The following is a 17,858-nucleotide window of genomic DNA, read 5'->3' as shown; positions in this document are numbered from 1 at the left end:
ATAGTGACAGACCTGAAGAGAACCCAAATGGAGAGTTTGGACGTTGTAATTACCTTAATAGCCACAGTGTCAAACTGGAAACATATTTATAGTTATGTACAAAATATAAAAATGCAATTATTGAACATTGACTGTATAGGAAATTTAAATTTTGTATTGGTCCTCTGAGCAGGCACACAATGAGGATTAGAAATTAAATTTTTCTCTTACTGCATCCCTGATATTGTCTATTTTTTACCATTGCTCTATTATTCAAACTTGAGGCGCCATAGGCCACATCTTCAATCTTGTTTTAGAGGAGATTTCTTTATGCCAGTAATTGAATGGTAGGCTTTATGTCAACTTACTTGTTTGTTGACACCAAGCACTGTCACCAGCTGTGCCTATAACAATGATTTCTTTTGTGACATGTACGTCATTATCTCCTCCAGGAATTTGTCCAAGGCCAACAATTCACTTCAAATAGTTATTCTGAAAACCATCAGAATGAAAGTACTTTGAAATATTATTACCTTAGGACAAAAACGATGCGCTGATTTATCTGTGTGCAATTTCTTCCATACCCTTGGTCTCTCTACACATGAACAGAATTTCACCAAGAACGTAGATTTAGAGCTATGGCCATAAAGGAACTCAAAAGATAGCAAGGGGAAAAGGAGATTTCCATTCTGCGACATAATTAGCATTATTATTAATATTTAACATTATTGTGGAATATTTGTTTGTGTTTTTTTTTTATTTTATGACTGGTATCACTACAGTGCCACCTCCACCTTCCTGCATGCAGAGATGAGGGTGTGAAATATATATTTACTCCATGCCCTTCATCTCCCATCATGGCATTGGTCAGAGTGTAATGTCAGGGCTGAAAAGGTCCACTGGTTAATAAATCCCGTTTTCACCTCTGACCTAAGTCCACAGCTGATCCAGATTGTCTGATTTTGTTCTCAGCTTAGGATCTGCTCGGTGTGTTTCCCTATCACTCACAGTGTGGGCAGACAGGCACCTCTGAGCAAACTCAGTCAAGGTGGTGACGTAGTTTGAGGCCTGTGGATTGTTGGAGTTTTACACATTGTGCTCAGATAGCATTTACTGTCTACCCTGTTCATTGAAAAAATCACAGAATCATGGAATGGCCTGGGTTGAAAAGGACCTTAAGGATCATCTCGTTCCAACTCCTTGCCGTGGGCAGGGACATTTTCCACTAGCCCAGGTTGCTCCCAGCCCTGTCCAACCTGGCCTTGGACACTCCCAGGGATGGGGCAGCCACAGCTCCTGTGGGTAACCTGTGCCAGGGCCTCCCCACCCTCCCAGGGAAGGATTTCTTCCCCATAACCTATCTACCCCTGCCTTCTGTCAGTTTGAAACTATTCGCCCCTGTCCTGTCCCTCCAGGCCCTTGTCCAAAGTCTCTCTCCAGCTCTCCTGGTGCCCCATATCTGGAGGCAGCTCTGCAGGGGGGTCTCACCTGAGGGGGCAGAGGGGGAGAATCCCCCCTTCCCCTGCTGCCCACACTGTGGGATCAGCCCAGGACAACTCTGATTTCTGGGCTGCCAGGACACAGGGCCAGGGCACGTTGAGCTCATCACCAACCAACTCCCCCGTGCAAATTCATGCAAACAGCCCCATGATATTCATACAAAACAGTTTCAAACACACATGCTTCCTTTAATAACTACCTTGTCTATAATAATGCATGTATAGCTGTTAGCTTTTCACTTCATAACATTGCAAGAATTACAAGATAAAAGGTTACTGCTCGTGGAATGTCACACTACAAATGCCACATCCCATTAAAACACTGGTGCTCCTGTAATCAACACAATTGTAGTCCAAACAAAAGCTTAGAGTGCTGCTGAGTGAAAGATGAAATGGATACTGTCAGTAAAGATTCTTGAAACAAGTTATTTTTGCCACTTGAAACAAAGGACACGAGAGCACTTTTAACACCTACCTTGGCGTATAGGAATGTAAAATGCAGGGATTTACTCCCATCAGTGTAATAGTTCCTTCAAGCCCCTCTCTCCCCACTCCCACACAGGCATACATTATTCAGCGTGTTGGAGACCATCTGGAACTTGCTCCTGAAATAGCCCAGGACTTGATGACCTTCCAGATACGCTGCAAAAACCATTTGTTTGACAAGGGTTTGGAAGAAGGTTGTGGGTGTGTTGTTTCTGGAAGGATTAAGCAGGCTATTTTACAGTTTTGATTAATGCTCGATTTAATTTACTATTTGTATGCGACTGTTTCGGGTGGTGAGAGGTCAGCAGCCACTTTTGCTGCTCAGCTTAATGAAGGCTTCCGGTGGTTATTGGTGAAATATAAGTGTGCACACAAACACCCCCTGGCTCCAGGCCTGATCCATGTCCATCACAGTCAGTGAGGAGCCTCTCACTGCTGGGAGTGGTGGGTTTGTGTAACAAAGAACCTTCCCTCTCCTCAGAGACCAGCTACACTTGGAGAGTCAGCTGTGACAGCACATCTACAGCTCACTGTCACACCAGCTACTGAACACCAAATCAAGTCTGTAAAGGCTGGTTGGTACCCCTGTGATAAGTGATACACACAAAAAATATATATCCTGAAGAATCATGGCCTGTGTGAGCATCTGAAGAATTAATCCATAAACACAGTTGCACATAAGTAGTGATAGAAAACTGCCAATTGTTCATTCTACTCTTGATTCCCTTTTTGCTTTCAACTGTCCATGTTTTAAAGCTGAGAGTGTAGAAAGTTGTGAATAGCCCTTGTGGCAAGGACAAAGTTTTTGGATGTGGTGTGAAAGATGATGGATGATCGATGGTGTGATTAAAAGAGCAGAGTGTGGAGAAGAGGGCATGGTCACAGTGCTGCAATGAGGTTAATCATCTGGCTTCGGTTATTTATCTGAAATAAAGAATTTCAGCAGCACATAGTTTGCTACTTTCTGACAGTAAAAGAGCCTGGTCTCTCACATAGCCATGGACATGCTACCTGAGTAAACACCAAGCATGGTTCGAAGCAAGAAACGTAATTCTATACATAACTTTGGTAGAAATTTAGAAAGATATCTCATAATTAACCCCAGATGATCTATCTATGCAAGCCTGTAAACAGCTACCTGGGTTTTTTTGGACTAAAAATCAGGGATTTACAATTAAAGGCACAAAAAATTGTGTTGCAGACCACCCCTTGTAAGAAATATAGTATCTGTAGAGTAAGGGGCTGGGGAAAAAAAAAATCTATGTGGAACTGGAATGATAAAACACACCAGAAAATGAATGAATAAATGAAGATTCTATACTTTGCTGGGATGGATGAAGGACTCATTTGGTGGTGCACCTTAGAAACAGCTGAGTTGTGCTGCATTTCTGCAGGAAGGACTTACCTGTGCAGCACACACTGGATGTTCCTTCCTGCTTCCTGAACTACATTCCTAATTAATTACTGGCTGTAAATGTTGAAGTCAAAGACACCTTGTTCCTTTGCTACCATATTTGTCCTCAATAACAACAGGTTTTGATTTTTATGCCTGCTGGAGCGTTTCATGACATATTTTGAAAATACACTCATTTTCTCTCAGGACTGATTGACTGTACACGGGTGAATGCTGTGGTGAAACCCAGCTCAGCATGTCCTCTTTCAGCCTCCTCATGGATAATGCCAAAAGGTTTTCAGGATTTGGAACATGAAGCCCCCAAAGCCAGTCACCAACACAGCCTTGTTCTGAGCTGCCAGTTTAAGTAAGTAATGTTTTCATTTCAAACCCCATTTCTGTCTGGAGTGCTGTACTGCCATGCAGTACCTTGTAACAGTGCATGTCTCCAGCTGTTTAAGTTGCTTATTTTCCAAAAGGTTACTCATAAAGTGCAGGTCATGGGGATTAAGTCATGTAGCTCCCATGGAGTACAGCAGGAATTTCACAGTTGAATCCCTGCAAATTCTTTTGGGAAACGTATTTATTTTTAATGAGTCATTAATCACTTTGCTGACTTCACAAGGTCCGGAGGCAGCCTCACATCAGCAATTAAGGACAGTATTTGGGATTTCTAGAATCAGAACTAGAAATTGCCTTATTTACTTGACTGAAAGGCAGATGCCCTGGTAGACTGGTGGATGTGGCAAACTGACTGGTGAGACACAGGCTTTGCTCTTTGCATTCAAACAACTGGCAGGACAGTTCATCTTAAAATAGAGCTGGGCATCCACTAAAAAATTATGATAAAATGTGTCAAGTCAAGCATTAAAAACCTTCAGCATCTTAAATCACTAGAAAACAGTGTGCACGTGATTTGTTCTCACAATTTATTCCAAAATTTCCATGGCTGCTAAAATGCATAATATGAACAGTGCAACTTGTGAACCATTTCTGAGCCATAGCTTTGCAAACTCAAGTTGTATTTAGAAGAGGCATTTTGGGGTTCAACATCACAAAATGATTGAAACTATTGAAACTACACAGAGATTAATCAGTGGTGTTCTCTCACAAGTCATAAATTGATAATAATACATTGATAGAGGGGAAGCTGCTGCTTTGCAAACACAGGTCACTGGCGAAACTATGAACACCCACACCATGTGAGTACTGAGATGAGCAAGAACTGATAAATAGATCAAATAATTAGTATTGTTATGAAGAATTTTTGTAGTTGAGACTTATCTGAAAGCAGATAGTTTTGCTTATGCATATGTAAAACCATATGGGGAGGGAAGGTGTGGGGAACAGGAGCGGTGTGATTATGTATTGATTAGGAAAATGTTTGGGGTTGGGGTTTTTTAAGGAGGAAGACTCTTTTGAACAGGAATAGTTCTTTCTAAATCAGCCCAGGTGCACAGCAGAAACTCAGAAATATGTCCAAATATTCTCAGTTAGTGAAAAATGAATCATAAATTTTCTGCAGTTAGGGAAAAGTTCTTTGAGTTCCAAGGAAACCTGCTACGCTGGCTTGGATGGAGTTAATTTTGTCCACAGCAGCCCCCATGGTGCTGTGGTTTGGATTTGTGATGAAAACACTGTTTTTAACACAGGGATGTTTTATTTACTGCTGAGCAGCTCTTACACAGCCTCAAGGCCTTTTCTGTCTCCAGTCAAACCACGCAGTGGGCTGGGCCTCCAACAGGAAGCTGGAGGGGGCAAAATAAAGGGAAAATAATAACCAAGGAACCCCTCTAAATGTATTTTCTGTTTCATCAAGAAAAGAGAAGGTGTTGTTACATACAACAGGCTGTCTACTCTGTTCTTCCTGGGTTTGGGTCAGCTGAAGAAAAAACATTTTAGAGCATTCACTGTGTTTCAAAATCACAAGCAGTATGTAATATGTTTCCCAAATCTTTATCTGATTCGAAAAATATTCCCTGCACGGTTTGTTGCACTGAACTCTGACCAAAGAGTCAGTACAATTTGGAACATTATGGACTTAGCGACAAAATAATGAGATTTTTTTCCTTTTTTTTTTTTTTTTCTCTTTGAGAGCTCTGTAAGAAACCATGAAAGGGTTGAATCTGAGGGTAGTGTTGACTTTGGGCATCGCTGCAGGAGCCAGCTGGTGGGAAGCTGGAAGCAGGGCTTTGACTGAATTCTTAGGGCTAAGAGATGATAAGAGGCTCCACAGTCCTGTGGAGTTAAGCAGCCTGACAAGGTGAGCCAGGAGCAAGAAAGGAGCTCTTAAAATCTTCAAATCAATTCCCTGGAAACATGGGAAATACAAGAACTACAGCAGCCACACTTTTTTTGCTGTAAGAAGAAAGTCCCAGCATATAGTGAGGCTCTGAGAGAGCAGCTTTCTTCCCAAACCAGGTGATTCTGAAGCATTTGCCTTTATTATTGATTCCCTGAGAGAAATCCAGCTATGCAGGAGTGTTAAAGGAACTGGGGAGGGAGTGAATATATGCACAAGTGAGAGATCCTGAATTCACTGTTGCTTCATTCCGATCAGTTTATAGAAGTTGGATAATCTTCTTACTCTGTGACGATGAATTTAATGTATCACTGTAGAAAAGCCAAGGAGCAGAAGTGTGCTGAGAATTTGAGCACAACCAAAATTTGTGCAAATGGATTTGGTGGCATTTGTTTCAACATGTCAAAGCAATTCCTGCTATGTGGGAAAAGATGCAAAAATATAAGGGGTTTACTGGCACATCACAGTGATGGCACTGACTTTGACAGATGCCATTCCTTCAACAGTGGAGCTGGTTTGGGTGTAAATAGAATTCGAAATACCAAGACAGGAATTTTGAGAAGATAAGGGGAGTTGAGCTCTTAATTTAGTTTTACACTTTTTCAGTCATTCCTGTACTCGACTGTCTGAAATTCTCCGGGATGAAAGAGCTGGAGTTTATTGCAGCCTGCAGAAAATGGCTAATTTGGTTTATAATGGGGCAGGCACAGATCTGACTCCAAAGCAGCAGGAAGGTTGTGTTCTGCATGAGCTGGTTCCCTGATTGGAAAGGGTCCATAAATGCAAAGACAATCAGAGTGGGATTTTTACAGCCTCCCCCTAACAATTGCTCACAGCAGTTTAGTAGAACTGACTATAGGCTTTCCCATCTTATTTTTCATTAATGGTAGCAGAGTAGAGACTGTCAGTTGGGTTTTCCTTCTAGGAAAACTGTTTTAATGGTGAATGAGCAAGAGTATTCAGGTGAGAAGGAGCTTCATGAGGAGAATATATTTCCCTGAAATATAGATGTTTAAAAAGCAAAATATTTCATCTGATTAGCTTGACACTGTTGTTGTTATCATTCAGTTTTCTTACATCTTTACTGAGAGTTCTACGAGCTGGTAACTAATACAATAAAGCACAAAACCACAGAGCAGAACTGGAACAAGAAGCAGGCTAACAGGACAGCTGAACTGAAATAATAATAATAATAATAAAAAGACTAAAATTTTGAGATTTCTGGCTCTATTTCCCAACTCACTTTCCACAAGTCTTATCAATTCCCCAATCAACATTGCTGTACGAATTTTTAGCCAAAGAATGAACAAACCTCTTAAAAAGACTATTAACTGCAGCTATTCCAGAGCTGTGGCTTCTGAATTCAAGGTCATGACAGTTATGAATGAGGTTATGGGATTTTTCATTCTACTACTTGGGCTTATGTCTCCAACAGAAGTGGAAATTTAAACCAGAAACAGGATTGCAAGATGACAAATGAATGAAACTCCAAACTACAGAAAGCAGGGTAAGAGGAGGTCACTCCTGAGGCAGTGCAATGAATTTGGGATGTTGATGTTTTGACCAGTGAATAGATCACTGAAGCCCAACGCCTGGTGCTGGCAATGCAGCACTTGCTGCAAAGCTTTATCTTGAGAAAACAGCCACCCATCCTTCAGATCTTCCTCCGACTGGCTGACTGAACAGGCATTTAAACCAATATCATAGACCTTGTTTGCCACCACGAGTTCAAATTCCCCTCTCCATTTTCTGATCTTTCTTGATTCTTCCCTTCCCTCTCTGCCCCAACAAAGCAGTGATGGTCACGTTTGCCTCTCCCTGCCCCTCAGTGTTCCTGCAGCAAGCTTGGCTGGCAGCAGCACTCCTTTCAGAGGAAAGCAGAATCAAGCAGGACTTTGTCGTCATACCAAGAAATCAATGATACACTGAAGCACTTTTTAATTAGACCACTGCGGTCCTGAACTAACCCCGAGTTACTAAGATTAAATAATTGCTTATGGCATTCTCAGTGTGTAGTTCACCAGAGTGAAAAGAAGACTATTGACTCAACTGTTAAGTTTTGAGAACTGATGAAGTCTGCTGAGTGCAGAAATTCTTTTTAGCACAAAAAAAACCCAATGCAGTTTTATGACCCAACTCCTTTGAACTATTTTAATTAAGGACTACTATGATAAGAAAGAAGTTGAAAAGCTATTTAGTGGGAAGACAGGCTCCCATTTAAATGTTGACTCATGAATTCAGCACTTTCAAGGATATTACTGTACTTTTGGTCTTTACTTTTCAAAGCCATTAACTTCTCCCAGCACATTTCTATCTGTGTCATCACAGGAACCTGTTAAAGTCGTATCACTTTGACATCTATTCTCTTTCAGTCACCTTAGATTTTTTTCCCCTTTTCTGCCTAAATTTAGACATACAAATTTGAATAAACGACTGTCTTCAGCTTTACATTCAGATTTTCTGTAGGTGTAATCTGGCACAAATCCCCTGACTGTAGTGGAGCCACCTTGACACACGACTTGAAAACCTGGCCTTAAGAACTCATTATATTTAAAAGTGTAACTAATCTAACTAGACATTCTTTCAAAAAGGTCATTGTTACATTCACTTGAATAATAAAAATGTACAGGGAACAGGCTAAGGGAAAACGGAATTTTTAAATGATAGTAGAGCAAGAACAGAATTAATATTCTATATTACAGAACTATCAATAATTATAGAATTATGTACCGTGTGCATCAAAGCATATACAGATGTAGAAATAATTAATGTTTCTACATTTCATGAACTAAGTATATTCATGGTCTTTCATCTTCTTTCTTAACATATAAAACAAATACAAGCATGTGAACTTGCACTTGATAGTGCTGAGTTCTTCCATCAAACAAAAAGGAATATTTGCCCTTCGAAGTGTTCCACGACAGAAAATCAGCAGAGCACTCTGGGCTTGCTGTTTTTAGAGGATGTTCAGACTGTGCAGTACGAGTTTCAAAATCCCACTCGGTCTCTCAGTGGCTTGGTAGGGCTTTAAATTCCTGCACGGAATGAGGCTCCTGCCAGTCCCTGGAGGGAAGCCCCGGCAGCAGCCGAGGCTGCCAGGACACAGAACCTGCTCCACTGCTATTCCTGCCCTATCAATCATCTGCAGTTAAGAGAAAGGTGAGCTTCTGTGGTGAGATATAAGCCATTCATCAAGGTTAGGGGGGAAAAAAGGGAAAGAAAAACTTAGTTTTACAGGCAGATGTTCAGGCAGGAGCAGCAGGGATAGGATGAAGAGAAAGCCGGAGGGGTGAACGCTGGGCAGGGGCAAAGCCCCCTCCTGGGCACAGACACACAGATCTGTGCCATGGGTGTGCTTTGCCTTGAAAACCTTAACCCTGGCCTGTGAATGGTGTGTGAAGCACCAGCTGTGAGGCACCTACCCAGGCTTTGGGAAGAAACGTGGCATAAATGCAGGCTCGGGCTGGAGCCCCTGGAAGGGTCGGTCGTTACCTGGCTGCTGGAGCTCGTGTGGCAGTTGGCGTCTGACGAGCTGCAGGCGCTCACCAAGTTTTCCAAATCGCAAACAAAAGATCTACAAACTTGTCCTGCAGCAAACAGTGCTTTAGTAATTCCTGCCAGCGTGATTCCCTTTCCGTGGCATTACAGGATTGCTGATGGGGACACCCACGGTGAGGGGATAATGGTAACAGGGCACTTGCTGCTCTGAGATGCTACAAGGGGACAGGGAAGGTGTTTTTCCAGAGTTAAGTTTAATAAACTGAATTTACACATTGCTGTAAGGAAACTACCTCCCACGGTACCAGATTCAACAGCACCTCCCGTAAGGATTATGTTGTTTTTCATCAGGAGATCTGTGAGTTTCTCAGCAATAAGGACACCCTGTTTTCTGAGAGACATTAAAGGCAGAGCTGCACAGAGACTTCACTCATTCATGGTCTGCTTGAGGGACAGACAGAAAGGAAACAGGACTTGAAAAGAGCCAAGTATTCAAGACCTCTAAAACCAAATGTACAGTTCTGTTTTCATTTTCTCCACTGAAGGAATATTAACTTGCCTCTATTAACTTATATTTTAGAAGATGCTATGAGCTCATTTTGATATTAAAGATTCTTTAGGACATTTTCTATACTCCAGCTCTTATTTTAGTTTTAACTTAATTAAAATCTTTTTGAGATTTTCTTCCTGAGACACACTTAGCCTTTCAGTAACAGAATACAGATAATTATATCACTCCTTTCTATAACATTTGCAGATGGACTGAATAAAGTAAAGCTGTGTTAAAATAGTGTCTGCCTTATTATTTGATACACTGGACAGGCTTGGTGCCTCTAGATAAGATCCTGGTGGTGTTTCAGAATAATACTGTTTCTCACTGAAGCCAATGTGTCAGGACAGCAGGACTGTAATTATTCCTGAGAGAAACACCCCCCCCAGGCCTTGGGTGCAGTTGACACCCCATACTTTTAAAGAAAATGAATATTGCAGTATCAGAAGGTACAGGCTCATAGAGGCCACAGTAGGTAAAAAGTTTATCCTCTCCTCTTTAAATCATACCTATTTAATGACTTCCTAGCATCCTGTCCATACAGCTCGCTTTTAATCTCTGCAAGGTGACTTCTAAATTCAGTGTAAAGATACTTTCTGAAATGAAGAATAAGTAATTAAAATTATATATATGCACAGCTAGGTATTTTTATTAACAGCATGCATTTAAAAATGCATAGAAATGTAACTTGCAGTTAAGACACTGTGTAAGACAAATTATTTTGTATGTGTTTTATTAAAGAACCTCAAATCTAAATAGTTTTACTGTGTGAGCAAACAAAGGTTTTAGAGATTAAAATATATGACCCTGGACTGCCAGTAACTTTACACATATAAATACTAGCATAGATTCAGGAGTTTAGAATGGGAAAATCCTGGTGCATACAAATAACCTGACACATTAAAATGTATGTTCCATCCACAGTCATCCAGAGGGAATCAGATCGAAGGACTGAGTATGTGTTTTCTAAATTAAAAATTCAAATCAGAACATGTAAAGTGGTTTAAAATAATAATTACATGAATCCCAATTAAGTATTACACAGTAATTACAATGAGTGCTATTAACAAATTCAAAGTATGATTTTGGTTAAAGGTATTACCATGGAACACAACTCCAGGCAGGTGCACCCAAACACCAACAAGTGGAGGAGGAATCACAGGTGCTTGTGTGTCAGGGAGGAATGAAATTAGCTCAGTATTCTGTGGTTTGTGCTACCTCAGCCAACTAGAACCTTGCTTTTCCTGTGCTTTTATAGGCTAAAATGTTCTTAAAGGATAAACACAGGGTAGAATTAAAAAAATTAGAACTAGAGAAGTGTGTATGCACTTTTGAGTAACAGAAAATTAAAGTTACTTCTCCTTGAAGTTTAGCTTTTGTTTTGTAATATCTGCACCAGGTGTTTCAGAGAACAATCCAAGTGATGTCTTATTTCAGTGTGTGAAAGCTGGTTTAGGAACCAAAGTTCTACCTTTAATAAAAAGCCAGATTCAAATATGAACAAAGCCCTGGAAGAGCAGGCTTTAGATTTAGCTATCTGTGCTTGAAAAATTAGCAGTGTGATTATATGTCATGAAAAGTGTCTTTGAAAACTTATTATCAATGAAAATATTTATCTTAAAATAGTTGCAGTTTGGGAGGTAACATTTAGTTTGTTCTGTATATGGTAAAACCACAATGTGTAATAATGAAATACACACAAAACTCAATATTCTATGTGCACCCTTCATTGTTATGCAGCATTTAAGAGCATGTGTGCAATCCAGACTCTCCAAGTTTCCAGCTGTATTGGGAATAAAGAGTTACACATCATGCATCTGCTGTAAACCCAGTTACACCTCTGGTTAAATGCTCCTCCCCTCCTTCCTAGAATTCCTATACTGATGGACCCAAAATCTGTGTTCTGAAGCTTTTCTATTTGACATCACCTTTTCCCTGAAAGCATTCCACTAAAGTCAGCTGAAACTTCCTTTAATTTTGCTCTGGATAGACTGACTCTACCCACACACAGTAGATTTCATTCAGTGTCTCAAAATAGATTGTCCCTACAAATTCAGTGGAAGCCACATTGTCTTGTGGTGTAACCACAAACACTGAATCATTTCCACAGAACAAAACAGATAAGACGAGGTTTCCCTGAAAGATTTCCAATGGGGTGACACTTTATTTTGTATAGAAAACGTTCTATTCTATATTCTGAAGTCATGTTTGTAAATAATCTTTTCCCTTCACAATGTTTTGCAGATATCTGATTCCAAAGTGTTCTTTCACTAAAGGGCTGAGACTACAAACGTGCCACAAATGTGGGGTCCAAATGACAAATCCGCTGGGAGAACCAGAGCCAGATTCAAATATGAACAAAGCCCTGGAAGAGGCTTTGCATGTGTGGTGGAATGTGCATCCATTCAGCCTCACATTTGTGTTCTCTCTCTCTTTTTTAGAGAGCCAGAAATTTTTTTTGTAACAATTTTTCCTTTCTTTTTCCTTCCAAATTGGAATGATTTTCCCCACTGAAGACCTGGTTGGAGCTTAAAATGCCATTGTTCTAAGTTTCAAGGGATGCCTAATTAGAATAATGAGAGTAGAACAAAAAGTGACAATTTTCATCCCAACTTCTGATAGGTTTGGATTGCAAATCATCTGCTGCCATTCTCCAGGCACATACCCAAATAAACAAGTAACAAGTCCCAGAATGACTTTAAGATGTGCTAAACATTCAATTCCTGTGCTAGTTTGCAGGACAAACAGTCAGAAAATCAGGCCACAGTCACTGAAAGCCAGATTTTTGACAGCTTGGAGGAATGGAAGATTTCAAACATAGCATGATTGGCTTTAGGGATGTTTCAAACTGGATAGATAGATTTTTTTTTTTCCAGATCCTAGTTCTCCTTTTGTTTTCTCCTTGTGAGAAAATCTCCCCAGTGAGTGAGAGTAACCCAAAGCCCTGTGCACATCTTATCACTGTCTGTCAGGGGCTGGAATTGCAATGCAGCACAGATATTGCACAAGGCATGGGCCAAACACGTAACAATTCCTTGACTACATGGTCCAAATCACTGTCTATTAACATTAAGGTAATATACCTTCACAGATTTTCAATAGCAGCTCAAAGCACACTGCAGAAAAACGTTTCAAGATTGAAAAAAAAAAAAAAAAAAAAAGCCAAAATACTTGATTTCCATTTCAACAATTAACACACATTCTAAAAGTCAGAGTCTCCACAGCCACGCAGCCCTGAAAAGCTGAAGGGTCTGTGGTTCAACTGAATCATCTGACTTTCAAGCAGAGGACATCTATTTTAGTTCATCAGACTTGCTAAAATTAACCAAGGTTCAGAGCTTTGTGAAAAATACATGCTAAAAGAACTCCTCTAAATCGAGATTGCGTACTAATAATTAAAGTTCCACATTTTGAAGGCTTTTCTCGTGGTTTTTGCCTCTTTCCAGTAAAATCATAGGAAATGGAAAATTAGCATTAAGAACATGCTGAAAGGAACAAGCTGAAAGGAACAAGCTGACTGCCACAGATCTCAGACATCCCAAAGAACTGAACAAAACACACAATGTCACGGTCAAAAAGGTGCAGCAGGATCTATTTTTGTCTTAACCTCAGTCCTGTGCAAAGGTAAAGAAAAATAAACACTCTGTTAACAACACAAATACATTTAGCCTTACAAAACAAGCACCGGTTTGCCATACTATTATTGCTATCTCTAATATTTCCCGAGACCAGGGAGGGCTATCAAGAGATTATTTTATTATAAAAGACTCATTACTCCACAGAAGACTTGGCAGTGTGGAGCCAGAGCTGCCTTCCTTGATCTGTCAGGATGACACAAACCCACTTGCTTGCATCTAACTGGTAACTCCCCAGGAGAGCTTTTTTCTTTTGGTTTTTTTTTTTTTTTCTTCTCCTTTTCCTCTGTGTGTGTGTGTGATGTGGCATCTCCGTGCGTGTGGGGATCTGTTAAGACTTCAGACTTCACAATTACATTATGATGCAACCTAATTTCTGTTGACACACAGTCTCTGTTGTCCTTAAAAAGCCTTTAAGTGGTTTATACCTTGTTACTTCTCTCTCAGGTACGTGCAATGTGAGAGGCTCAACCAGAGCACCGTTTCACCTCATATTTCTTGCTCTACAGGCTGAGGACAGAACTTTGAGCAGCCTCGATGCTGCTCCTGTGGTGAGGGAGACATGGGGAGCAGCAGCAATGATTGTGGCAATGTGTCATGTAGCTGTTAACACCTCTTCCCCAGAGTCCTAACCTAAGCCAGACCTGGGATCTCAGCACAAAACAGCAAGTCTGGAGAGGCTTTTGTCTTCTTTCCACCATAGTGGCATGTATACATATACATATATATACAGGCCCTCTGACACCCTCCTGCATTGAAAGAATTCCCACCAGTGGTAGCTCACCTTGTCCTACCTACATTTCCTACTAAAGAAATCCTTCCTCCTCACCACAACTGCAGCTCCTGTAGTTCTCATTCAGGCTGCTCAGGTGGTGCCAGGCTCAGTTTTGCCCTCTCAGTGCCCAGGATCTCTGGTGGTTCTCCTGATCCACCTCTGACTGCTCTGGCATCTGTCTCAGGTCCCAGCAGTCCAACACATCCAGTCTTACCACTCCACTACGGTCACAAATTTGGTTTCATCCAGAAACAATAATATTTTCCAGGTAAGGGGAAGGTCACTGTCCTACAGAGGAGTAGTGTCAGCTGGTTTATTTTAACTTCATCACTGAGCTGCAGATTTTCAGTTCCCTCTTTAATTTTTCAGTGAAGTCATAAACAGCATAAATGTCAAAGACTTTCCCACAATAAAGGACTGCAGCTCAATTCTATTTTTGCCCATAGTTTCCTGAGGGTTGAGTTATCACTTTTTTCAGATCTTTGCTTCTTTACAACAACTTGACTTAAGTGGTTTTACAACAGTGGCTTAAGATGGTCTTGTCAAGGCATTTTTCATTTATTTAAAAAAATTGACTAATAAGGACGTGGTTTACAGTAAAGGCCTTTACAGTGTTAATTAAACTTTATAATTAAAGTTAGTAAAGGTAAATGATTGTGAAGTTAGGTGATCCTGGAAAATGGAAAAGGAGAGGACAGAAAAATAACATTCAAAGGATTACTTTACAAATTTCATATTTCAAGAACTTCACAAATTCACCCATCCACTATGTGGTCAGTGTTATGTCTATCCCTTGCAATTGTAAGATTAGATAATTACTGGCTAAAGAAACGTAGGTTACAGATCCTTCTCTGTGCCAAAGAAATTAATCTCATATATCTTTTATAGCTTCCTGAAAAATCCTGAAGTATGTATTTATGTTGAGGCCTGATTTGTTTTGGTCTTTGATTTTACGTTGTATTGCACATTGTAACACAATAAAATGTATTGATTTTATCTACACAATTTGTGTACAGTGGAATATGAAAAAAATGTAAATGTATTCAGGTAGAAGGTTCAGAAAAAAAGATGCAAACACAGTCAAATTGTTCTATTAGTCTATACTATTGAATTTAGAAGTTTTATGAGAATTTTTGTGGGGTGAGTGGAAGTAGCATTTACCTGCAGTGTTATAAGCCACAGTCACTTCAAATCCTGTATTTTCACACTCATTAAACCACTGCTCAGAGGAGTCCTGCTGCTAAAATATGATGTGGTTCTTTTATAGTAGTGTCATTACCTAATGATTTTGAAAGAGCCTTATTTTTCAAAGGGAAAGGGAAAGTGAGATGAATTACCTGGGATTGCACAAGGCAGCTCAGGGAAGGCTGGCCCAGCTCCTGTGGGCACATTTAGTGTGGGAAAAGGGAATGGCCACACTCAGGAGAGATCATGGATAGAAATACTGAATTACTGAATAGGGGAATTTTCACATGCTTAGTGGAAAAAAAACCCAACTTAAAAGCATAACTTTTGATCCCTATTTCAGGAGATATTTATGACTTCACAGCCCACAGAAACTGCACCCCCTGAGGAACATGGACAGCAATGCCCATGATGGTCAGTCCCGAGCAGTCATCATGACATTCTTGTACTCCAGCTGCTCTGGCCTGTTTCTAAACAGTTAATTTAAATGCACTTTCCAATATTTTTCCAAATACAATAAGACTTCTGCTTTTCCTACTGCCATTAATTTCATAGGAGCTGGAAAACAGGAGCTCAATATCTACCACACTATTCCTGGAATTCATGTTGGATAATCCCCAGAGCTGTTTCAGGTCTGTCAGCAGCTAAACCAAAAACATTCACAGAAAAGTAGAATTTCCTACCTTTTTGCACAAAACCCCCTGTTGGTGCTGCTGTAATTTGTATTTATAGCACTTTATCACACAGTGCCATAGCCCAACACAGCACTGCTTCTGTATTTCATTTTTGAGGAATGACTCAGAGAGGTTTGGTGCCTTATTATGGCTTCATTAGAGAGGAACAAAAAGACATATAACTGTCTAGCAGCCTATGGGGCTTTCGTAGCATGGAGATTGCTGGAACATAGAAATGCTTGAAAGTATTCCTAAACTGGCCCTATGCAACTCCAAATTCCCTTTATGGAGAATAAACTCAAGATACTTTTTTCACTAATTCCATCCTATAGGAATAATGCAAACCAGGTGCAACGGAATCAGGAGTTTGGACTCTGATTAGCAAAGTCACAAATCTAAGTTTAAAATAAATACACATTTTTGTCTAAGCACTGTCAAATCCCAATGCTTGTTGCAGTGTAATTATCCTCATTTGCTTTTGCCCCCTGTATGTAGGGGCACATGTACATCTTTTCCTGGAGTGCCAGAATCACCCTGAGTGGGCACTCAGGAGTGATGTGCCCATTCATGGCATGATTTCCATATGCATTGAGAGGTGCTGAGAATTGCAAAATATCTTCCCTTGCACGGGAATATAAAGATGTTTACACATCTATCATTCTAATGACTCCTGCCTAGGCTAATGAGCTCTGTGCTGTTCATAAGTCATGTTTTAGGGATCCAAACTTGATCTGCAAAGGCAATAACAATATGTTGGTGCTCTGAGTCCTTCTTAGTGATCCGTGTGCTGTTCCTTCCCCACCGTGCTGGTTCCACAAACAACACTCTCCTTTTCACGTGTCACTCCTTGGATTCTCCAAGGCACTGTGATGTTTTAGATGAAATCAGCAGTGTAGCTGCTTGGGCAGAGCCTCTGTGAAGGTGGTACCCCAGTGTGTATTTGGCCAGCCTCACAAATACAGGTATGAATTCCACAGACTATTTTACCCTGGAAAACGATGAACCTCTTGCCTCTTCAGGCTCCAGAAAGTAGCAGATGGCAGCCAAGTCAAACATTCAGAGCTCCTGGAAACTTCTGATGCTTCTAAATCATTCTTGCATGAAAAGTGCTAAACATGAACCTTCCCAAAGAATGTTCCATCACATAAACAAGTTACTTAAGTGGCAACAGCATCAGGTAGCTCAAATGTCCTAGTTGTCTGCAACATCAGTACAGGAAGAAAATCAAATACATAAAATGGCACATAAAATATACTGAAAGAAGCTGAGCCACAGCAGTCTAGGGAAGTTCATTACACTTACATGCATATTTACAAGGTTTATGAGTTTCTAAGCCTGAGTAAATAAGCCAGCACTAAATAAAAGGAAGCACTCAGAAAGCTGCCATTATGATCTACTACAAAATTCCACCTCATTTAGATTTACCCACTCCTCAGACCTTGATTCAATTCAAAAGAGTTGAAATCCTTTTATAACCTTGTCTTGCATAATGGAATAAATCAACATGCAGCATTTAACTGAGGGAGAAGAAAAATAAGACTGAACATGATATAAGGATATAGGAAGAAATGAGGCAGAAAAGATCTGGTTACACTTTTATATGTACAGTCACCAAAGCATAATTTTGCAATAATAAACAAAATATTTTTAAGTCCAGCAACATCTGATACTGGGGCAGGCACAGCATTGGCCATAGCTAGAGGGGGGCTTAATTTTATCCAAGATTTGAGTCCTAATTCCACATAATTCACGTGAGAGATTTTCTACTGCTGGGTTTTTTCAAGCTAAACTATCAGCCTTCTCTTTAATGAATATGTAGAGACCATCCAGAGAATATCCTTGTGCCTGAAAATGAGTTTTGATTTTCTTTTTTTCTCCCTAA

At 40.2% G+C, this 17,858-nt stretch overlaps 1 protein-coding gene and 1 long non-coding RNA gene across 18 annotated transcripts in view; both read right to left on the bottom strand.

Annotated features, from left to right (window-relative positions):
* The window catches only part of LOC135423002 (uncharacterized), a 34,335-nt gene extending 20,615 nt beyond the window's left edge, over window positions 1-13,720 (bottom strand). Inside the window, exons 1-3 of one of the 2 annotated variants that reach the window (XR_010434674.1) lie at window positions 13,552-13,718; window positions 10,217-10,303; window positions 9,393-9,598 (exon numbers count right to left, since the gene is read on the bottom strand). This is a non-coding gene — a long non-coding RNA (uncharacterized LOC135423002). Of the gene's footprint in view, window positions 1-9,392; window positions 9,599-10,216; window positions 10,304-13,551 lie in introns of those variants that run through there. The other variant, XR_010434675.1, reaches the window with a different exon arrangement.
* Window positions 1-17,858, bottom strand: part of RBFOX1 (RNA binding fox-1 homolog 1) — a 1,150,020-nt gene that overhangs the window by 824,103 nt on the left and 308,059 nt on the right. The window lies entirely within an intron of this gene.

The sequence above is a fragment of the Pseudopipra pipra genome, chromosome 16 (assembly GCF_036250125.1).
Source record: "Pseudopipra pipra isolate bDixPip1 chromosome 16, bDixPip1.hap1, whole genome shotgun sequence".
Taxonomy (NCBI): Eukaryota; Metazoa; Chordata; class Aves; order Passeriformes; family Pipridae; genus Pseudopipra; species Pseudopipra pipra.
Note: the sequence above shows the minus strand (reverse complement) of the source record. Positions and strands in the feature narration are given on the sequence as shown.